Raw genomic sequence first — 23,636 nt, forward strand, 5'->3', positions numbered from 1 at the left:
TATATTTCCACGTTACTTATATTTTTGTTGCCGCTAAATGACTGTATTAAGCTTCAGAAACCTCTAATAATGAAGGAGACTGAAACAATCACCATTAATCTCTTTAGTGAGACAATGGTTGAAGCAGGTGTGCGGTGTGCGAGGAAGATGTGTGTGGTGTGTGAGGCGGGTGTGTTATGTGAGGCAGGTGTGTGGTGTGTTAGGCCGGTGTGTGATGTGAGGCAGGTGTGTAGTGTGTGAGGCGGGTGTGTTTGTGGCAGGTGCGTGGTGCGAGGCAGGTGTGTGTGGTGTAAGGCGGGTGTGTGGTGCAAGGCGGGTGTGTGGTGAGTGAGGCAGATGTGTAGTATGAGGCGAGTGTGTGGTGTGAGGCGGGTGTGTGGTGTGAGGCGGATGTGTAGTGTGTAAGGCGGGTGTGTGGTGTTAGGCAGGTGTGTGGTGTGAGGCAGGTGTGTGTTCTTTTTACTTTGTTCTTGCTACCGCCAGACGAATTAGTCATCAGACCTCTCGTAATGAAGATATTCATTACAACACTGTTGTTCTAAAGCTATTATAGTCAATCGATGAACTTATTACTGTTCTACATAATACTGTATAACCTACTAAATTTACATCTGGTACTCGTAGTTATTGATTTTCTCTATGAACCAAATGATGAAAAGTAAGCCATAAAAAAATACTTGTAACTTTCACTCTCTTACGAATAAAAGCAACTATATCTGAACCCCATGCACCTATCTGTCTATCTATTTCTCAATCAATCTCTATCTATCTATCCAGAAGCCTAATCCTTACGTGCATACAAGGTGACCGCAACTAAAATTCCTCAAAAACCCTGTCACACCGAATCGCCTCCATCCTTTCCCATCCACTCAAGCCGCCTCCCCTCATGACCTCTTCCACTTCAGCCTCTAATAATTACTCATCCATTTAGTATTTCCATCATATTCTTAGCGGCCACAAACTCACCTGGGTCTATACATAATTCCATAAATTATTTTGTGTATGTGAACACCTACATAATCTACTTAATGGTGATACACGAAATAGATCCTAAAGTGTTCTCTCTCTCTCTCTCTCTCTCGTACACACTTTATTGCCGAAAACACTCATATACACAAACATATATATGAAGAGCCACATAAGAACCCCTCACACTCACACACACACACACACACACACACACACACACAATAGGGAAGGTCACGTACACATGCTGACAAACTTACGTACAGCTACACACAAACACACACACACACACACACACGAGGGAAGTTCACGTACACATGCTGACAAACTTACGTACAGCTACGCACAAACCTTCACGTACACACACCCTCTCACACAGGAACGCCTCGTACACATTCTCCCACAAACACGCACACATACCTTCAGGTACACATCAACAGAAAACAACGTACACACTAAGTGACTGGAGCACTGCCACTGCCACACACACACATTCCCACATACACAGTCTGGACATACACCCTATCAAATACACATACACTCCCCTAACTCATGCACACCACTCCCGCACACTAGTCTCATATATGCACTCACACTCACGTATACGTAACCTTTCCCACGCACACACTCCTATGTTTACATACATACACACACACACACACACACACACATACACACACACACACACACACACACACATATTCCCAAGTACACCCCCGTCCCCCACATACATCTCACGTACACATCCCTTCCCCACACACACCTCCCCCAAACATCCTCACTCACACACACACACACACACACACACACACACACACACACACACACACACACACACACACACACACTCCAGCACGCACACAGAATCCCACGTACACATTTAGCCCCCTGTGGCGGGTCCATCTAGGGTATTGAGGTGCATGTTTTGCCAATATTGCTACTAATGCATTCTGAATGGTGGTCGCTGGCCCTCAAAAGCCGAGCGGACGTGCCTAATGGACAATCAGTTCTGGACTCTCACTGCCTCGCCACTGCTTTTCACTGCCTCGTATGGACTCCCCCTGCCTCTCCTTGCCTCGCCACTGCTTTTCACTGCCTCGTATGGACTCCACCTGCCTCTCCTTGCCTCGCCACTGCTTTTCACTGCCTCGTATAGACTCCCCTTGCCTCTCCTTGCCTCACCACTGCTTTTCACTGCCTTGTATGGACTCCCTCTGCCTCTCCTCTGCTTTTCACTGCTTCGTATGGACTCCTCCTGCCTCTCCCTGCCTCGCGACTGCTTTTTCACTGCCTCGTTTGGACTCCCCTTGCCTCGCCACTGCCTCGCCACTGACTCACCACCGATTTTCAGTGTCTCGTTTGAACTCTCCGTCTCCCGACTCCTCACCACTGCTTTTCACTGCCTCATACAGACACCTCTGCCTCGTCACTGCCCTACCACTGGTGTTCACTGCCTTGTCTGTGTCCCTGCCTCACCGCCCTCTTAACTTTTTCTCTGCCCCAACACCGTTTTTCACTTCCTCAGCACCATTTTTCACTGCCTCATCACCGCCTCTCATTGTCTCACTACTTTTCACTGCCTCTCTCTTCCTCACCACGTCCCCTTCCTACCTATTACCTCTCACTGCACCGTATGGTCTCTCCCTCATCACTCCTTCACTACCGCTTTTCACTACCTCGAATGGGCTCTCCCTGTCTCACCACTACCTCTAACTGCCTCATACTGTTTTACCACTGCAATTCACTGCCTCTTGTAGCCTATGCCTGCCTCCCTTCACTGCCCTCTTCTGCTTTTCACTGCTTAACACGGTCTTACCCTGCCTTACCAGTACTTTTCAGAGCCTCTCCCATTTTCCCATTGTCCCTCTCTGTTTCTTCACTTTAGGCTAATTCTCTGATAGCCTCTCTTCCGTTCTTCGCATTGTCACATCTTTTTACAAACTAAGTCTCTCACTGTTTTTAAGTGCTCCACACACACCTGCTATCGCGTTTCGAGAAATCTTCATGCCTCTCCTAAATTCCTTCCATTTTTTTATCCCTCCTTTATGTAATTACCTTTCACCTTTTTTTCTATCATACATTTGTACTATTTCCATCTCTCTCTCTCTCTCTCTCTCTCTCTCTCTCTCTCTCTCTCTCTCCTTAAAACATGGAGAACACATATACATCACATTCAGGTAACATCCATAACTCAATAACTTTACTGACAAACTTCAAAGAATATTAAAGACGAAATACATAAAATGCCACGACGGAAAATAATGATCGCAACCTACGAAAAAAAAAAAATGCCCAAAACCACAACCAACGTTAACAAAGGAACAGTAACAAGAAACATCAATAAAGCAGCATCAAAGGAACACTATAAGAACCATCAATATACATAACCTGGATCAACATCATCATCATCATCATCATCATCACCATCATCATCATCACCATCACCCCAACAATCTGCATAACCACCCAGAATCTCCATCATCATCATCATCAACATCTACCAAAATCTGCAACTTCATCACCGTCAACATCGCTCATAATCTGCACCATCATCACCATCAACATCATCCACATCATAACATCACCATCAACATCACCCACATCTCCCACATCAATATCACCATTCATGAACCCATCTTACAAAATGCATTATCAACATAACGTACACTGTGCAACATCAATATTAACCAACAATCTGTAACAACAACCAACATCACCCACAATCTGCACCACCACCATCACCAACAACCTAGAACACACACACACACAAATCAGTCAACATCACTCACAATCAGCAACATCATAAACATCATCTAAAATCTGCAACATCACCATCACCAGCAACTCACTAACAATACAGCAAGCGAGGCAGCGGCAGGAGCGGCGGCGGCAACAGACTCGTCAATAATACCAAGTCGAACAGGCCGGCAATCCAGTCGTAATGAAGACACATTTTTACAGTCTCCCCTCCGATTGAGAATAACGCAAAAATGGACCTTTGCTGGCGGTCAGATGGGTCATTAGTGCGAATTCGCTTGTTAGGCCAGAATTAAGGGTGGAGGTACCGAATAATTGGACCTCTTGGGGGGAGGGGGAGGGCTTGGTGGTCAGGCGGTCCCTTGTTCGGTCTGGGATAAGTCCGATTTTTTTCATCCTCCCCTCAGCTTTCCTGGAAATGTGTAAACTGTAAAACTTTAAAGAATGGAGTGGTACATGCTGGGGTCTGTTTGGCTATCCCATGTTAGTGAACTCCGCATATAACTGTGTACACAATAAACAGAGTGCGCGCATACACACTATATTTCTACATCTATATCTATATCTTTCATCTGTATCTATATAACTGCAGGTTAATACAACATTCATTTTCTTACGTCTTTCCACAATCAGGCCCAACTGACTCTTTCATGGTTTGCCCCGACCTTTTCTCTGCTGTCACATATCTCCAACGTGTCGCCACCGAAGGCCATTTCCCAAGTGCTCGAACTCATACATGCCTCTGTCCCTCTTGGATGGTCTGCCTTCCAACTCATCCACGTCCCTCCACCTTTTTGGACTCTCCCTTCCTCCCTCCCTCGCCTCCTTCACTTATGGCCTTTCCATCCTTTCCATCAATCTTTAATCACTTATCTCACCACATGAACCTGATCAGTACTGCACTCTACCCATCATACTATGCCTACTTTAACTAATTAGCCTGTGAATTTTCTCATCAAAACATCTTATATGACTTTAAAATCTTAATGAAAAAAAAATATATATACTCCTGATAGGCTATTTACATTCTCTACCGTGATTGGGAATTAGTCAGTGCAAAACACAGACCTCTCTCAACTTGGCATACTGGGTATTTAGTCTGCTCAATCCCTTTCGAGCAAGTATACGCATGTCATCTCTCTTCTAGCTGGTTCTCTGCCTCATTATCCTGTCCTTCACCCCAGCTCTGGATTGCCACGCTATATCTTAGTTGTCTGTTGTACGACTAATAGCCCTGAATTACATTTCAGTACTAAAATTAGCTTAATCTATTACATCTGACATCCGTCTGTCTATCTATCAACCTATCTATGTATGAAGTACATTAACGTTAAAATCAGAATCAGCTTTACTTATACTGTAGTTACAAATGTATATAACATAAACATTTTGCGATTTCTTGACGAACAATGTTTACCTCTAACCAAAATTTGCTATATACAGGTATATTATAAATGTCCACAAACTCTTCCCTTTGATGACAACATTGCGTGTGCATCACGCTCATGGCAGCACTTTTCAAACTATGCCAACAAATGCTACACAGCTACTTTGCTTTATGGCGGCACTTTCCAAACTCGACACGGAATTTTATCACCTGTACATCATGCTTATATCGGTGCTTCTCACTGCACATACAAGCGCCATGATTCCCACACTAAACACAGGAGTATATCGGCCGTGTATCAAGCATCATAATTTCCGTACACAGCACAGGAGTATATCGTTACGGGAGTATATCGACCGTGTATCATGCTAACACTGGCACTCTACAAAACTGTACATAATAACCCATTTTATTTATGGCGGCAAATTTACGGCTTAACACTGCATTCTATCGCCTGCATTCATGTTTGCTGACACCTCCCAAACCATACAGTTTTATTCAATACCATCATTACAGTTCTGGGATTTGAACGTATTGCCTGGCTACGATAATGAACTTCTATGTATGTATGATTGCATTATATATATATATATATATATATATATATATATATATATATATATATATATATATATATATATATATATATATATATGTATTTATTTATTTTTATTCTTGCTAAATCCAGACGACTTTATGAAACTTAAAAAATAAGGTAAATCTCTTAGTGACTGGCCGAAGCTATATCTAATCCCCTCCCTCCCCCGAGTTACGATAACTTTCACTCTAAATAAATTATCTGAAAATAACACTAAAATAAACAATACCTCGTCGGACTGAAGGAGTTATGGAAGATATTATAACCCACTTTATTACTGCTGCTGATCTGGACTTTGGACACTATTATCCCAACAGGTTAAGACAGGCGTTCGTACTTAAGGTGGCATTGGAAGCTTCGTGGCAGTTCTTTCTCAGCGATTTATTTTGCATGTTACATCGCCTTACTACGTATATACTAGATACTAGTTATGTAGATCATTTTGATATAGATCTAATTATAAAAAAAGGATACTGAGGTGTAATGCAGTATCTTCAAAGCAACTTATTACACACTAAAAATCCCTGTTATGTAACCAATGTAGTTTCCATATCGATATTATGCATTTTATAAACAATGAAAAGGGGGGGGGGAGGTTAATGACATCTCCAAAACCAAAAGTAGGCCTGTCGTTACCTATAGATCTGATGAAGGATTAAGGTAGCACTACAAATACAAAGGAATCAAGTACTGTATACCGCTTTCACATCATGAATATTTCCGCACCGCCAAACAATACAAACACCGTATTTTTGTATATAATGGCACTCAAACCTCAGAAAATATGACCACAAGGAAGTGGTATATAGCATGTATCGTATATCAAGCTTCTTTCAGCACGTCTCAACTATACAAACATCATACTTTACACCAGAATTCTCAAACCTCAAAGTTATAAACCCAACACGACGTCAGAAAGTAAACGTCTGTACGTCATGTTTTCTGGACATTTCTGAACTATACAAACATCACAGCTGTTTTCTTTTACAACGGCATGTCTCAGAGTTCAGACAATATGGTGACAGAAGGAGTTATACCGCCTGTGTAATATCACATATATTTCGGAACTTCTCAAACTACACAAATCCCGGCACGAGGTCAAAAAGTAAGTAAACCTATATAGTGTAAATCTATATCGTGTTTATTTGGACACTTCTCAAACTATTCCACCATCATACTTTAGCGTGTAGTGGCCCTCTCAAAGCTCAACGTTTATAATACCGGTATGGTGTCAACGTCAACACTATCAGCATACACACTATATCAAAAGCGTTAGGTCCTCTGTCATTTAATCCACCACTTGACAAACCCCCACCCTCCCCTACCCTCCCCCTCACCCCGCTACACTCACTCCTACCCTTTACTGCACTCCATCTAGTCCATACCCACTCCATCCCCACCACACTCCAATCCCCCCTTTCTACACCCCAACCCCTCTCCTTACTACACCCCAACTCCTCCCCTTACTATTCTTTTAACAACATCTCACAAAGCCTTCTCCCAACTTCCCTCCCCATCTCTGTCCCCCTCCCTTCCTACATCATTCATAACATCTTCACCCTCCTTCCTAACCCCTCTCCTCCCTAAATCCTCCACTTTCCCCCCGCACTTAAACCCCCTACTCCCCTCTATCGATCCCTAACTATCACTATAACCCCACCCCGCACCCTCCCTAACCCCCACACCTATCATCCACTCCTAGCTCCCTTACCACTGGAATGCTCCCCCAATACTTAAGTACTTCCCTTGAAAAACTAGCCCAGACTAACCTTATTTATGCGAACCTAACAACACCTAACTTAAATTAATCCATCCTTAATCAAACTTACCTACTCTCACCCACCTTAACCTGAATCAACCCATCTCGACAAAACTTACCTCCTTCCCCTTTCCCCATCTCTTCAGTCCCTTCCCTAACCCCACCTCAACTCTCCCCACTGCACTCCCTCATCCACTCTCACCCCATAAAGCACTCGAGCGCTGCCCTTGCACTTGGGCGCTTAATTTTCAACCCAACCCAACACAACCTAACCTAGTCTAACAGAAACCTAACCTCACCTGACAATATAACCTAACCTTCCCTAACCCAACCCAACCCCACCTAATCCAGTTCAACTCAATAACTCAACCCTCCTTCCTCTTCCCCCTTCCAACTCCACCTCAACTCTCCCCCTCCCCTCCCTCACCCCCACTCGCAGCACCCCCTCTCAGCGCCCCTAGCACTCGAACACTCCCCTTGCACTTGAGCGCCCCCTGTCGAACCCGGGTCTGGTATCAAGGCCTCCTGGCGGCATTCCTGAACACCACTTGAGGGGCAGGCCTGAGACTTCCACCTTGGCTTTGAGGATTAGATGTCACGCCGTTAGATGAACATGGGTAGATTGGATAGATGGGTAGATAGACAGAGAGGCTTGGCAAGCAGATATAAAAATGTGCTTAGGACGAGAGGGAAAAGATGAAGTGACTTAGTAGATGGACAGGATTTATGGACAGACACAAAAACGAGCTAAGAATGAACAGGGGTAAAAGAGGTAGACAGGTAAGTACAGAACTTGTAAGAATTATATAACAGGTAGATATATGAGCGGTCCAGTAGAATGAGGTAATAGATAAGTGTATATTACTTAGATGGAATAAATGTTAACGTAAAAAAAGTCCTCTCTTATCCTCTCCACCCCTTCCCTCCTTTCCTCCTCCCTAGGCTATCCTAACAACTCAAATTATAACCCCCACCCCTTTCTCTCCCCTGTCACTGTAATTCCCTCTCCACAACACACACACACACACACACACACACACACACACACACACACACACACACCAAATCATCGCTCCCTAACATTCTCCCCACAACCCACACGCAAGAAAATATCCCTATCCACTTCTTAACTCCCTCCCCACAATGACACAAAAAATACACTCCCTCCTCACTCTAAAATATCCTTCCTGTCTCACAGACAAACTTTTTACTACAAACACACACACACACACACACACACACACACACACACCACAAGCAGCCTCCCTTCCCTTCTCTTGCCCACCAATTTCTGCACATCCCACACATGAAAAGCCCTCCCTCTCTTTTTCCTTTCATTTTCTCTCCCCAAATCTTCCTCTTCTCCAAGCCACAAACAAATCTGCCCTCATTCCCCTTCCCCTCCCCACAAGAACTCTTCCTCCCTTACGCTCTTTTCCCGCACCAACTCTCTCCCCACAAAAACCTTTCCTCTCTTCCTTCCAACCCTCTCTCCACTAAAATGCCTTCTCTCCTTCCTCGTTCCTTCCATTCCCTCTCCCATGAAATACACCCCCCCCCCCTTTCCCCAACCTAGCCTCAACTTCCCTCTCCTCTCCGCTCCTCTCCTCAGTCTAGCACCAACTTACCCCCCTTCCAAAATTCCCCCTCTCAAAAAAAAAAAAAAAACTCCTTCCCCTTTCCACCTCACACAAAAAACCTTCCTCCCCTTACCCCCGCCCACCCACCCACCCACCCCCCAAAAACTCCTCCCCAACTCCCCCAAAAAACCTTCTCCTCCTCAACCCTCTCAATCTCCACACACAAAAATACTTCTCCCACTTCCTTCCTCTTTCTTCATTCCCCCCCCCCCAAAAAAAAATGCTCTTCCACACACCCCACCTCATCCCCTCCCTTCTGTTTTCGCATACTTAATCTCCCACGAAAAACCCTCCTCCTCCCCAACTCCTCCACCTGCTCCCCTTTGCCAACTTCTCCATCCTCTCCCCCTCCTCAGCTCCCCCACCCTCTCTTCTCTTCCCCAACTCCCCCACCTTCTTTCCTCATCCTCAACCCCCACAAAAACCCTCCTTCCCCCCAACTCCTCCACCCTCTTCCTCTCCCTAAACTTCCCACCTTCTCCTTCCTAACTCACCCACCCTCTTCCCCTTCCCAACTCGTCACAAAAACCCTTTCCTTCCCCAACTCTCCAACAAACCCCCCAACCCAACTCCCCACAAAAACCCCCCTTCCCCAACTCCCTAACCCCCACCCCAGCCGTACCCCAAGCCGTCAGATGCCAGCTCGCAAAAAAGCGCTAATGGCAAACGCGGCAAATGATGCAGATAGTAATAAGAGGAGCTATTAATGGATTTGATATGTAAATAGCGAGGGGGCCCCCAGACCGCGAGCCGCACGCAGCTTATTGGTTCCAACTGATAAATGCATTGTGCTGCTGGCCGCGGAAATTGGGGGGGGAAAGGGTGGGGGGGGTGGAAAAATCGTGGATGGAGGAAAGTTGGGGGAAGGGGGAAATAGATGACGAGGGGAAAATGTAGATAGAGGAAAATAGGTGGGGAAATGAAGGATGAGGGATAATGAAGACGGAGGAAAATTGGGGGAAAGGGTTGGGGAAGAAATCGTGGATGGAGGAAAATTTGGGGGGGGGGGGAATGGATGATGAGGGAAAATGATGATGAAGGAAAAGTGGGGAAACGGTGGGGGGGGGGGAAATAGTACAGGGAGGAAAATTGGGGGGCAAAATGGCTGACGGGAGGAAATGAAAGGGGGAGGAAAATTAGGGGAAAGTGGGTGAAAAAATGGTGGATGGAGGAAAATTGTGGGAAAATTGGAAGACGAGGGGAAATTAGTATGGAAGAAAATTGGGGGAAAGTGGGTGTAAAAATCATGGATGGAGGAAAACTGGGGGGGTAATGGATGAAGAGGGGAAATGAAGATTGAGAAAAATTGGGGGAAAGGGTGGGTGATAAAATCGTGGGTATGGGGAAATTGGGGGAAAAAGCGGAAGAGAAAATCGTGGCTGGGGAAAACTGGGGGAAAGTGAGTGAAAAAAATCGTGAATGGGAGGAAAATTGGGAGGGGAAATAGTCACAGGGAGAAATGTGAGGGAAAATGAAGGCTTAAGGAAACTGGAGTGAGAAACAGAGGTAAGATGAAATAGGTATAAAAATAATGGGGAAGAAAAATGGTGAATGGGGAAAATTGGAGGGGAAAATGGAGGATAAGGGAAAACGAAGGTGAAGGAAAATAGTGAGAAATGGGGGTAAGATGAAATATTAGGATAAAACAGTGAGGATTAAAAAAAAAATGCAGAAAAATGGAATAGGGTGGAAGAATTGGGATGAGGAAAAAAATGGAGGGAAGACGGAAAACTATGACTGAAAAATGGGGGTAAGACGGAAAAATGGCAGTATAATAGGGAGGAGAAAATGGGAGGAAAAAAGATGAGGAAAAACTGAGTCAAAATTGGGGCAAAGATACGGACGGAGAAAAAGGCAGAGATAAAAAAAAAAATGAGGAGAGGGAAATTGATGAGAAAAATGGGGTAAAAGACCGGAAAATAGGTGAAAGAAAAGAAGAACTACGGAAAAGAGAAAAAAATGGGGAATGAGGCTGGGACAGTAAACGAAGGGAAGGAATATGGGATGGAAGGGACATGATGGAAGGAAAACTGAGAATTAAATGGGGAAACACAGTCAATAAGAAAAATACAAAGAGAGAAAAAAGGGAAGAGGAGGGAAAAAACAGGAAAACGGTGGAAATTGGGAAAAAAGCTGAAAAACCCATGTGAAATAGGAATAACTGCGGTCAGAGTAACTTTAGTAAAAAAAAAATAATAATAATAAAAAAGCATATGTTGAGGAAAAGGGGTAGAGAGCTGGGAGAAAAATCAAAGTGAAAATGAAAAAATGGGTAATGGAAAAATGGGTAACAGAAAAATGGGCAACAGAAAAATGGGAACTGGGAAGATAGTTAATGGAAAAAGGGTAATAGAGAAATGGGCAACAGAAAAATGTGTAATCGAAAAATAAGCAATGGAAAATGGGTATTGAAAAAATGGGTAACGAAAATGGGTAACGGAAAAATGGGTAACGGAAATGGGAAACGGAGAAATGGGTACTGGAAAAATGGGTACTGGTAAAATGGGTTACCAAAAAAATTGGTAACGAAAATAGATACTGGAAACATGGGTAACGCGAAAATGGGTGATGGAAAAATGGGTTATGAAGGTAAAAATGGGGATAAGGAGGGAAAAATGGGAAAGGGGATATATGAGGGGGGTAAATATGGGGGTGAGGAGGAAAATAAAAAGTGAGAGATAATATACATAAAGGGAGGGAAGATGCAAGGTGAGGTAAAAATTGGGGGAGTAGGAGGGAGAGCCATGCAGAGAAGGATGGTAAAAATGCTGAGAGGGAAGATATTGTTAATGGGAGAAGGGGAGGAGAAAACAGGACAAAAGGAAGAAAAATGCCTGGGAAGGGGAGAAATGAGGAAGGAAAGATGCATGAGAAAAGAATAATTACTAGGAGGGGGAGAAATGAGGAAGGAAAGATGCATGAGAAAGAAAAATACCTGGGAGGGCAAGAAATGAGGAAGGAAAAATGCACGAGAAAAAAAAAATGAGGTAAAAATGAAGCCGATAAAAAATACCAAGAAATATAAAAGATGAAAATGTGGTAGATGAAAATACCGAAGGAAAACGAAAAAAATATATAAAGAAAAATGCTAAGAGGAAATAATGCGTATAGGTGGAAAATGAGAGAAAAATTGGGGGGAAAGAGAGAAAAGGTACGTGGAGAGAAAAAAAAATGGGGGTGTGGAGGAAAGATACACGGAGGAGGAGGGGAGGGAGGAAAAGTGACATGAAATAAGAAGGGAGGAAAGAAATATAAAAGAAGGAGGCGGGGAGGGAGGAAGGATATATACATGAGATGGGGAGGAAGAAAAGATACACGGGGAGGGAAGGAAGGTAAGATACATGATGAGGGGAAGGAGGAAAAGATACAAAAGGGCGAAGAGAGAGAAAATGATACATAGAGGAGGCGAGGGAGAGGAAAATACTGTCGGAAGAAAAGGGAAGCAAAGAAAGTGGATGTACAGATAAATTCACGAGTTCTTGGTTAGGAGAATGTTTTCATATCCCACGCACTGTGCTCCCCACTGTACTGCACGTCATCATCATCATCATCACCGCCACCATCATCATCGCCACCATCATCATCATCATCATCATCATCATCACCGCCACCATCATCATCATCATCATCATCATCATCACCATAACCACATTTCCACAATTACAATTCCCACTTCATATTTAGGTGGGCAAGGATCCAGACACAGAAACACACACACACACACACACACACACACACACACACACACACACACACACACACACACACAAAATCCCCTCCCTCCCCTCCCACACAACAGGGAAAAAAATGCAAAAATAAAATCCATCCATAACAAAAGTGCAATCCCCATTATTTCAGTTTTTATCTGACGGCGCCATAGAGTATCTCCACACCCCATTCGTTATTATTAAAACCGCGATACCCATAATCCGCAATATTATAACCCCGCTGCATTTGGGGCGGTGGGTGTGGGAGTGGTGGGAGGGGGTGTGTGTGGTGTGGTGAGGGGTGCAGAGGGTGAGTGTGGGAGGGGAAGTAGGAGGGGATGTGGAGGAAGAGTGTGTGGTGTGTGTAGGGGAGGGGGAAGGAAGGGAAGTGGGAGCGGGTGTGAGGTGTGTGTGTGTGTGTGTGTGTAGGGGGGTGAGGACGGTGCGAGGGGATGTGTGTGTGTGTGTGTGTGTGTGTGTGTGTGTGTGTGTGTGTGTGTAGAAAGATATATGTATGAGGAAGTGCACGAGTGTATATGTAGAAGGATGTTTATGTGAATGTGTTACGGTGTTTATATGAATGCGGGACGGCTTATGTGTACAAAACAGTGTGCGTGTACGTGTGCGTGGGTAGAACTGTGTGATGGTCAGTGACTACGCAGAAGCCATGTGCGTATCAGCGAGTAAGCATAACCCATGCGCGTATTATGTACGTATCAGCAAACCCATGTACGTATTATGTGCATATCAGCAGAACCCATGTGCGTATTATGTGCGTATCAGCAGAGCCCATGTGCGTATTATAAACGCATCAGCAGAACCCATGTGCGTATCAGCAAACCTATGTGCGTATTATACGCGTATCAGCAAACCTATGTGCGTATTATACGCGTATCAGCAGAGCCCATGTGCGTATTATAAGCGCATCAGCAGAACCCATGTGCGTATCAGCAAACCTATGTGCGTATTATACGCGTATCAGCAAACCTATGTGCGTATTATACGCGTATCAGCAAACCTATGTGCGTATTATGTACGTATCAGCTGAACCCATGTGCATATCATGTGCGTATCAGCAGAACCCATGTCCGTATTATGTGCGTATCAGCAGAACCGATGTGCGTATTATGCGCGTGTAAGCAGAACCCAGGTGCGTATTATGTGCGTATCAGCAGAACCCAGGTGCGTATTGTGCGTATCAACAGAACCCATGTGCGTATGAATTTATTTATGTGTGTATTTAAATTTATGACACAATAGGCCTTCACGAGGGATTAAAAATATTACTGAAAATCTGCGCTAACTGATAACGCTGGCCGTAAATTGTATCAACCCTTGTGAAATGTGCGGAACAGAGATATGGGGTGCCAATGTGATAAGGCTAATGATGGAAGGGGAAGAGAGGGGAGAAAGAGGGGAAGAAGGGAAAAAGAGGGGAAGTGAGGGGAGAATGGGAAGTGAGAGGAGAAAGAGGGGAAGTGAGGGGAGAATGGGAAGAGAGGGAAGAAAAAGGGGAAGTGAGGGGAGAATGGGAAGAGAGGGAAGAAAAAGGGGAAGTGAGGGGAAAAGAGGGGAAGAGAGGGGAGAAAGAGGGGAAGTGAGGTGAGAAAGAGGGGAAGAGAGGGGAGAAAGAGGGGAAGAGAGGGGAGAAAGAGGGGAAGAGAGGGGAGAATGAGGGGAAGTGAGGGGAGAAAGAGGGGAAGAGAGAGGAGAAGGAGGGGAAGAAGAGAGTACAAGAGGGGAAAGATGGGAGAATAAGCGGACACAGAGGGGAAGAAGGGAGTAAAAGAAAAGAGAGGGGAAGAAGGGAGTAAAAGAGGAGAAAGAGGGGAAGAATGGAGTAAAATGGGAGAAAGAGGGGAAGAAAGGAGTAAAACAGGAGAAAGAATGGATGAAGTGAGTAAAAGAGGAAGTGAAGAAGGGAGTAAAAGAGGAGAAAGAGGGGATGAGGGGGTTAAAAGAGGAGAAAGAGGGGAAAAAAGGGAGTAAAAGTGGAGAAAGAGAGGAAGAAGTGAATAAAAGAGGAAAAAGAGGAGAGAAGGGAAGTGTGAGGAAAAGAAGAGTTAAAGGGGAAAGAAGGGAAACGGGGAAAAAGACGGGAAAGACGAAAGAGTGGGAGGGTGGGAGGGGGGGAGCGGAAGAGAAAGAGAGGACAAAAAAAAAAAAAAAAAAGACGGGGGGCAAGACGAGAAAAGATGGAATGGGGAATGAGAACTGACGAGGGGAATGGATAGGAGAAGATGGGAGAAAGAGAGTATGGGGAAAAGGTTGATGAACAGAAAACCGTGGAGAAAAGGAAAGAGAAATGGAAAGTGAGGAAAGAGGGAAAAATAGTCAAGGAAACAAAGACAAGGAAGACGAAAAAAAAAAAAAGGGAGTGAAAGACAAGACAGAGAACAAGGTGAAGAAAACCACGTAATGAGTTGTGCTGAGGGGGGAAAAAAAAAAAAAAAACGAAGGAGAAATGGAGGAGTGAAAAATGTAAGAGGAAAAGTGGAAGAGGGAGCGAAAAGAGGGAAATGGAGAGAGAGAAAAGGAAAATGGAGAGAAAAGAAGGGAAAAAGAAATATGGGAGAGTAAAGGGTGAAATAAAGAAATGGGGATGCTGGAGGAGAAAGTGGTACGTAAGGAAATACAAGAAAAGGGAAGAGGAAAATGGGACAGGAGGGAGAAAAGGGGAAGGAAGGAAAAGGAAACTGGGAAAAAAGTGGAGGAGGGAGAGAAGAAAGAAAGAGGGAGAGAAAAGAGGAAGGAAGGGAGGAAAGATGAGGGAGAAAAAGAGAGGGAGAAAAAGGGGTAAGGAATGGAGAAGAGGGAGGGGAGGGGACGAGAGAAAAGTGAAAATAAAAGGGGGAGAAACTGAAATGAGAAATGAAATGAGGAAAGACAAGGGTGAGAGGAGAAGAGAGTGAGAGAGGCAGAGAAAGAGTGTGGGAGCGGGGGAGAGAGTGGGAGAAGCAGGGAGGTGGAGAGAGGAAACAGGGGAAATGGGGGAGGGATAAAAGGGGAGATGAATGATAGAAAATAACACGAGGGTAGAAAAGTCAGGCGAATATACGAGCAGAGGACAAAAAGAAATGTATAACGCATGGAAAAGACGGAGAGCAAAAGGAAAAGAAAAGGGAGACACAGACAAACGAACAGGAAGGGGAAGAAGAGGGAACATATGAAAGGAGGGAAAGAAGGAAATGCGAGAAAAAAAAAGGGGGAATAAGAAAACAGAAAAAAAGGGATAATTGTATAACTTGAGTAGAAAAGTAAAATCGAAAAAAGAAAACAAGGGGAAAGGAAGACAGGAATGTAGTGAAAGGTGCCAGAAATAGGAGCAAGGGAAAAATTAAAAAAGAAAGTGAAGAGCGAGAAACATGAAGGGAAAAATGAATGTGAAAAACGGAGAAAATGAAGGGGAAAAAAGAATGAAAAGCAACATCGATGAGTAAAAATAAGGACGCAAACGGAAAAATAGGGGCGGTGAGAAAATGCAGAGAGAACTAAACCAATGGATGGAAGAAAAAACAAATAAGGAAGAAACAGCCAAGAAGAAAAGAGTAAAGTGACGAATAAGGAGGGAAAAAAAGCAAATAAAACTACTAAGTGCGAAGAATAATTGATCAAAAAAATGGAGAAGGCAAACCAGTGAAAAAAAAGGTGGTAATAAATCAGGAAAAAAATGGGAAAGGATACCGTTAAAAGGTGGAGAGAGAGAGAGAGAGAAAGAGAGAGAGAGAGAGATAACGACTCAAAAGGAAAATACAGAAAAAAAGATGAAAAAAAAAAAAAAGGGTAAACTATAGAAGAAAAGGTGAAACTGAGGAAGAAATCTGCAGGGAAACTTGGAGAGGGAGGAAAAAATAAGTGGTAATGAGATGAAGACAAAGTGCATAAGAGAAAGATGACAGAAATCTTATGTAATACTTAATATTTCAATGTACAATCTTATATATCGTTTTTTAAAGAAGAATATATTGTACGAATCAAGTTACGTCTGTGTGATATCCGATTTATTATTATACAACATCTCTCTCTCTCTCTCTCTCTCTCTCTCTCTCTCACACACACACACACACACACACACACACACACACACACACACACATTGCTAAATACACTGCAATGTCAATATAATACCTATGTCAATGTACCTGTAATATCCAGTCAAACTGCAACACTACGCCCGAGAATCATACAAGGTACTCTTCAAAATATACAACGATATTACGTGTCACATCAAATCGATTTTAACAGAAACATTCGAGTTACCTAATGGTAGGTTCAATATAATTTAAGACATCCTCCAATTATTACACTTCAGTTTTGACTAATAATCAACGTATCATAAAGAAATAAAATGAATTAAAAAGTACGCTCGGACACAATCTCTTCACAACAGTTACCATAGTGAAAAAGAAGTGAGAGAAAACGTAGTGTGGGATACAGAATGGTAGAAAACGAGTGTGCAGTGTATACTTCCATATTCTCCAACACCCTTCGCAGCCCATGTATATAATTATGACCAGTTCTTACCTGTTGGAAAATAAGGGTACTGTTTCGTAGCCACAGAATGGGAAAATTAATCAGGAAGTACAGTACGAATCTGCTGACGCATTTTGGACTTTATTCGTGCTACCTCCGGACTATATACATTTTTAAATATCTGGGAAGACCTCTATCGCAGGGGTTAAGAAGGCTATAACCCTACAGGCTGGCAAGTCATTCCTGAACTAAACACTATTGTCTAGAAATAGCAAGAACAAAATGAAAATGTCATCGTGCGGCAGTGGTTGTCACAAAACTTATCAAAAATTAAAAAACCACACAAAATATACAAAAACAGTATATAAGGAAAAGGTGAGAATAAAGTAATGAAAACTAATCTCCATCAGACAGAGAAAATCCCTTCCTACACTGTAAAGAAAGTAAGGTTCAAATGTAAAAGAATAATAAAACCATAAATACTGTAAAGAAAGTAAGGTTCAAATGTAAAAGAATAATAAAACCATAAATACTGTAAAGAAAGTAAGGTTCAAATGTAAAAGAATAATCAAACCATAAACCTATGTAATCATCCAAACATGCGTTACCTCCTGATAATAAAAAAATAAATAAAAAAGAAAAATGAAAAAGCAAGAATGAAAGAGATATCGAAATTCGACTTGGTTTATCAAGCAAATAAAAACAGAACACCAGGCAACGTAGACGAGAAAGAGACCACGTAATATCCCTCGCAATCGTGCAATAATAAAATGTCACCTCTTTAACACACACACACACACACACACACACAAAGAAATAGCGAGAGGAAGAAAAAAAAGATAATGCATGAACTGACTATCTAATAAATAAAATAGGTTCTCTTATTACAAAAAGTGAAGCAATATGGATGGAAGAGATTATCAAAAACAAATTACACACACACACACACACACACAAACAATGCCCAATAACTGACTACAACACAACAACTTACGAGGTTAGCAGTAAAATTATAACTGCTAACTATTCATATTCAGATCACAAAAAAAAAAGTAAAAAAAAAAAAAAGACCAATGTTAGCTGTAACGGATGTTGGTATATACTTACTGTCCCAGAAGGAAATAGAGAAAAAGATGACACGACTAAACATCAAAATCTAGGGTTTACCAACAGTTAACGAGTCAATAGATAAACACTACGGTATCGAGAATGCCCCAATACTGATTTTAATGCAAGAAAGACGAGTCAAATAGATGCTGCCAAAAAGTTTCACTTCCAAAGAGAAACGAAAAAGGAGAACTACAATCAAGAATCGTCCACAAAAAGTTGCATTTCCCAGGGGAACGGAATAAATGACAAACAACATCAAGATTCATTCATTTAGAGGAGCCTAGGCACATACTGTTTTAAGATGTGGATGTTACAGAACGACGGAAATACAGAATGTGAAAGTTCCACGGCTGATCAGTGAATACATGAATGATTAAGAGATCCATTAACTTCTGCATTAGAGGGTCGGACAAAAAAATGGGGATGAGAATGCGTTGCCTGATAGGTGCTGCACGCCAGGCATAATCAGGGAGGGATGCTAGTCGGCAGTTAAAATGAGAAGTAACCAAAGAAAAAGGATGAGGCAAAACTAACGAAAAGAAACACCAGGAAACGAAATCCTCACTAGTAAAATTAATCAAGTAAAAAAACTATTTAAAAAAAAAAAAAAGGGAACAGAAACACTTCCTGTCCAATAAGCCATGCATAAGTAAACGAAACGCACCAACATTAAAAAAAAAAAAAAAAAAAGAAAATGACATATCAATAACACCCACAAAAAACAGAGAGAGAGAGAGAGAGAGAGAGAGAGAGAGAATCAGAACACACACGTCAACGCCCCATGTTCAATAAGGCAGACATAATCAAGAGGCGAAAGAATCAACAATATATATGCACGGCCTGAAACATCCGAGACAAGATTGGTAGCGTGAAAAATACATTGGGGGGAGACGATAACATACCCCGATGCATTAACATACCTGAACACAGCTGAATACTACACGACACCTCTCTCTCTCTCTCTCTCTCTCTCTCTCACACACACACACACACACACACACACACACACACACACACACACACACACACGAGTTCTAGCAATACCTAAGAACGAGAGTGTAGACAAAGCTGAGTAAAAAGTTGCTTGACGTAACATAATGCAGGAGAGAGAACAAACTGAGGTAGTCTGAACATACAATATGCATGGAATATAATAGCTTACAAGGAAAGTGTTCTGTTCTAATGTTTACAGGAGACTAAGGATAAGAATGAGATGGCGAATGATAAGGTAAAGTACACGAGGAAGGGTAGCTGGTACAGGCATGAGGGATGTGATGGGAGAATGAGGAGTGGAAGACAGAGAACTGGGTAATAAACAACAGCGTACGAAGGAAGGCGCCTTGGACTGGCGGAAAGGGCGATGGGTTACGCCTGAGAAGCTTGCATGGATTTTTGTCTCGTCGGTTAAGGAAGCTCCCTAGCACCTCTTCCACAGCGATTTATTTTTGTATATGGCTGGTTAATATCCTTTCGTATATTACTTAAGCAGAGTATGGTGATAATGGAAGGATTTATTTAGCACGAAGGTGGTCTGTACGGTGTAATGGGCAAAAATAAATCGCTTACGAAAAGATGTTAGGGAGCTTCCATAACCTTCGAGAACACGGGCCTGTAACTGTTGTCTATGTATCAAAGCCCCAGTAATATGTAATAACCGATCAGGAATACATGTGGAAGGATGACCTGAATTAGGGAGAGGAAAGCGGTGACGTGCTGCAACAAGGACAGCACCTTGGGTAAACTCTGCGACTGTTATCTATGTATTAATAAATCCCCAGTAAGACAGGCAATGCGGTACACGGTCAAGGGTAGCTCTCATTGGTGGAAGGGGTGATGGGCTACGACTGAGAGGCCTGGAAGGGTTTTTGCTTTGAATAACAGGATGAACTTCTGGAAATGTTACCTATGTACCGATATCTAAATCTTCCGGCAGTATGAGACAGTCGACCCTACAGTACATGTGGGTGGGCAGCTTGGATTCGCGGAGGGGAAAGAAGGGCAACGACAGAGAAAATTTGCCACCCTGGATAAACCCTGCTACTGTTACCTGTACATCTGCATCAATACCCAAACGAGGTACAGGTGGGAGAACGACTTAGATGGCGAAAGGGGGTGATGAGTTACGGGGAGTTTTTTTTTTCTCTTTTTTCTATTATCTTCCACCCGACGGCCTCTGAGAGTGTTACCTATGTATCTGTATTAATGCCCCGGCAGTATGAGACAGACACGCGACCTATTACCAACATTAACAATACATTCTTCACTAATGCAAATCTGAATAATGTAGCTCGGTGTCAAAGGACGAGACCGAGAGAGCCAGGGAGGGTGGAAGGGTGAGGGAGGAGGGGGTAAGTAATGAGGGTGTGAAAGGTGGGAGGGAGGGAGAGAAGGGTGGTAGGGGGAGGGAGTGAAGAGAAGTGGGAGGGGAGGGAGTGAAGAGAAGTGGGAGGGGAGGGAAAGAAGAGAGGTGAGAGGGGAGGAGAAAGGTGAGGGGGGGGGAGAGAGATGTGTATGAGTGAAGAAAAGAGAAAGCGTAGTGAGACTGGAAGACCAAGGAAGGGAGGAAGAAAGTAAGGTATTGAGGAATGGAGAGAAGAAACGTAGGAGAGGAGGGATAGAAGAGAGGTGAGAGCAGACAAGGAGGGAGAGGAGAGAGGTGAAAGCATACGAGGCGCAAAGAAAGAGAAATGACATCAGAAACGGGAAAATGGAAGGTATGGATAATAAGGATAGAAAGAATTCAGGATGGGAAAAACAAGATCAAAGAGAGGGAAATAAACAAAGGGGAAAAAAAAAAAAAGATTGAAAGAGAAGGTAGAAGGGAGGAAATAGAAATGACAAGGGATGGCAAAAACAAGGGAAAGAAGAGAAAACAGATATAAGAGGGAGGAAAAGAAACTGATATTATGAGGGAAGGAAGGGAAAGGAGAGAGGATCTGAGGAATGGGTAACTTTGACTTTAGACTGATTTCTCTGGACCGAATTTTCCACAAAATTGGGTCCAAAGTAGATCAATAAACGTTTTAGCTCATTTTTCCTTGTGACCTTGACCTTGACCTTATTCGCTGTATCGTATCGTTTATAAAGGCTCCAACATGTTTGCATACGTCGGTCTTGGTCACCTAATGGCGGTTCTCCAAGCTGATCGATCTCCGACAGCCTCCCTATTCACTCCCTTCTCCCTAAGATCACACTCTATGACCTCATCCCAGGTTTTTTTCGGTCTACCTGTTGTTCTCAAAATCGAATCCCTTTACCCTTAGCTGGTGCTCAAAACTAACTATTGCTTAAATGGAATCAACACTGCTTTAATTATAGGGTCATACTTGACCTTCACCTCTGACTGCCCAAAGCCAACCCGTTCATCCTAGCATTAGCCTCAATCCATCCACCAAGTTTGGCTTATATTGGACAAAATCAAAGCAATCAGGCATATATATATATATTTATATATAAAAAAACAATAGGCAAGGCATTTCCAGATAGGACCCTCAACCTTCCACGGTGTTTCGTACAAACCGGAATAAAACTATGAGTTATTCTGTTCAAACACCACCAGACATAGTGACACGCACCGGGCAAGAAATACAAACGCTGAACTACCATGTGTGCGGGTGTAAAACAGTCATCAGAGAGAAGCGATTTAGCTCGGGTCCCTATACGCTGAAGGGTGTAATGTGGGAGCATTTTTTTTTTTTTATTAGTAAAAGCAAAACAAGAAAAATATCCAAAGTTAAAACTTATACAAACGTCACTCACATGATGAGTTATATTTTGAAAGTCGCAGCAATATTCACATGAAATCATAGTCATCACAAAAATATAGAAGAATGTTGCTGATTAATAAAGCATTCAGAGAGACAGCTATCGGTCTTTTAAAACACTGTATCGCACACCCGGAACTAGCAGGAAGCACTACAATAATTACACAAAACATTAACAGTGAAGTAACATAAAATACTGAACCCATTCAATCATATTGGTCGCGTCCAGGATTTATATATCGGAAAGAATATAATACAGTTAAATGTAAATATCTGTACACGACAACCACCCTGGATAAACTGGACTGGGAATCACGCAGGCAATACAGTACATAAAAGAACATAGGTCCATACTCGAGGTGACAGACTTCGTGGCACCTCCTCCTCTGCGAATTAGTCTGCGTGTCACATTAATCCTCCTACACGTTACCGAGATTTAGCAATGCCTTGAATACCAGTGAGAGTAACACCCTGAGACTCCCAGCACATCTACTTCAAAGTACAAAAATAAATAAATAAATAAATAAATGCTAAGAGGGAAGGGCTTACCCTATCAACAAGAATTAAACCCTAAAACTATTACCCAAACATGAGGAAGAAAAAAAAATGGCAGACAAGAACTTTTCAAAATATTACCCAAACACTGAAACACACACACACACACACACACACACACACACACACACACACACACACACACACACACGGAAAAAAAACACGTAAACACCGAGGTCTTCAAAAAGGGGCCCTGTCTCACATCCAGTCCCAAACATTACAGGCAAAACTAACGACCAGACAAGAAGCATTCATAAAAGATCTTACCCAATTCCTACAAACTCAAGCGGCCTCCATAACAGTGCCATCTAAACAGGAATAATTATACAAGAGGCATTCATAAAAGATCTTACCCAAATCCTAAGATAAAAAACGAGACCCTACCCAATTCCTATGATAAATAAAAGTCTCAATAACAGTGTAATTTAACCACGAATAAATTTGCTTGATCATAATCTTAGTTTTTTAATATTGTATCTGCTTTGGCTTCTTTACTGTTATCTTTAATTTAGATGTGAAGTATTTGGGAGCTGTACACGATAAAAGCATGATCTAGCATTCTTATAAAACATCTCAGGTTTGGGAATGTTAATAATTATGGCCCTGGATGCATTAGCCCACCCAGGCGCTGATATTACTTACCCGCGCATCCTTCCTAAAAAAAAAATAATAATAAAAAAAAAATAAGGAGAAAGGGAAAAAAAGGAATATGGAAAAAAATGAAAAAAGGAATATGGAAAAAAATATATATACTAGTATGGCATTTTCCCCCCGTTCCTATTCGTAAAGGGAAGGAAATTAATGATGGCGAGTACTTTTAGGGAGAATGGGTTTTATGTAAATAGATATAACCACAATATATCTAAGGGTAAAAAAGGATACTAAGGGGAAAAGAGGACACCAAGGGGAAAAGAGGACAT

This window comes from Coenobita brevimanus, chromosome 102 (genome assembly GCF_032717465.1).
Source record: "Coenobita brevimanus isolate Jiangsu-jjx chromosome 102, ASM3271746v2, whole genome shotgun sequence".
Lineage (NCBI taxonomy): Eukaryota > Metazoa > Arthropoda > Malacostraca > Decapoda > Coenobitidae > Coenobita > Coenobita brevimanus.